Here is a 1,677-nt window from a genome sequence, read left to right as displayed (position 1 = left end):
CAGTAGGTTGAGATACTGGATCATATCCCTGAGTTCAACCAGAGTACCGACCCACACAATAAAAACATCATCATCATCATCATCATTATCATCGATGTATCTCATATAACTTGCCATGGCTTTTATGACAGACACCACACACTGATCTGTGAGAAGTGTGTGTAAAAACGATCTGGCTCATTCATTCTATTACAGACGGAAACAAGATGGCGGTGCGTTCCACAGGGTTGGAACGCACGCCAGGTCTGTGTATACAGCGTTTTACAGTGTGCTTTTGGTCTCATTTATCCATACCCTCATTAGCTTATTATTGGGGCTGTGGTGGCTTGCTTGACCCCTATGGTTAGAGATGTGTAATGATATCATTTGATACGTTTGTACACTGTTTAAGTTAAATTAAACTCATTGGTGGAAAAGAGCAACTTCCTGTATGGGTGTGTATAAAAACCTGCTGAGGGGCCAGTCTCAATTAGGTCTCTGTTGGAGAAGGATCTTATGTTTGTCTGGCTGATTGTCTTGAAAAAGGTCTGAGATGCAGACCGAAACGTTGACCAAGTTCAATATTTTAATTGATTAAATAAAAGTTGAGTTTTTATCTGCAAAATGGTGAGTGCCTTCCATCAAAAATAGTGTTTTGTGGTCTTGTGCCTTGGAGTGAGCAACACCTGGATGAGCAAATTGAATTGCATGCGGATTCCCTGTATACAGTATATATATATATAAATATATATATATATATATATATATATATATATATATATATATATATGGAAAAAAGGGTGAAAAGAGCGCCTCCTAGTGTAGTATTTAGTGTAATCAAAAGACACTTCCACCAATTTTACAACACCCCAAGTCGTGAAGGTGTACCATTTATGGTGGTATCCAACCACCTTGTGTATCACGTTTCTGTTTGTCGCTTTCAAGCCACACTCAGTCAGCAGAGGGAGGATATTAAAACGGACGAAACGCGTTGGGCAGAGGGGTACACCGTGGAGGTTACCCTATGAATCCAATACTTGCTTGTGGACGATAAGCAATTTACAGATAAGCTTCATTTGTTTTATATCTTGTACGGGCATTTCATTGTCTTTTGATTAAATAAATTCATTTTATGATATTATTGCACTAGGATCTCTCCCTTTTTGTCCTTTCCCTGTGCTGTATAAAGGGACATCACTGTTGATCTCTAGGCTGAGGAGGCTCCCTCTGCTGACTGAGTGTGGCTTGAAAGCGACAAACAGAAACGTGATACACAAGGTGGTTGGATACCACCATAAATGGTACACCTTCACGACTTGGGGTGTTGTAAAATTGGTGGAAGTGTCTTTTGATTACACTAAATACTACACTAGGAGGCGCTCTTTTCACCCTTTTTTCCAGATTTGTACATGAACAGGGCTAAATTGGACTAGCCCACTGGAAAAGAGCAGCCGCCCTGGAAAGAGGGAAAAGTGGTGTAGAAGAAGAGACTGTGTTCCTTCTGAAAAATATTTGACACTCTTTTTAATAAGGACTTTTGTGAGAAATAGTGGGACTAGCGCGGGTACCATTACTTGTTTTCCATATATATATACATATATATATATATATGTCATGTGTATCTAGCATGATCTTTTTCTATGCTAGATACATAGACGATATTTTTTTAATAATGGAAATGAGGACACATTTGTCAAC

Source organism: Crinia signifera, chromosome 3, assembly GCF_055691185.1.
Source record: "Crinia signifera chromosome 3, ASM5569118v1, whole genome shotgun sequence".
Lineage (NCBI taxonomy): Eukaryota > Metazoa > Chordata > Amphibia > Anura > Myobatrachidae > Crinia > Crinia signifera.
The sequence above is the reverse complement of the archived record's forward strand: the minus strand, read 5'-3'. Positions refer to the sequence as shown.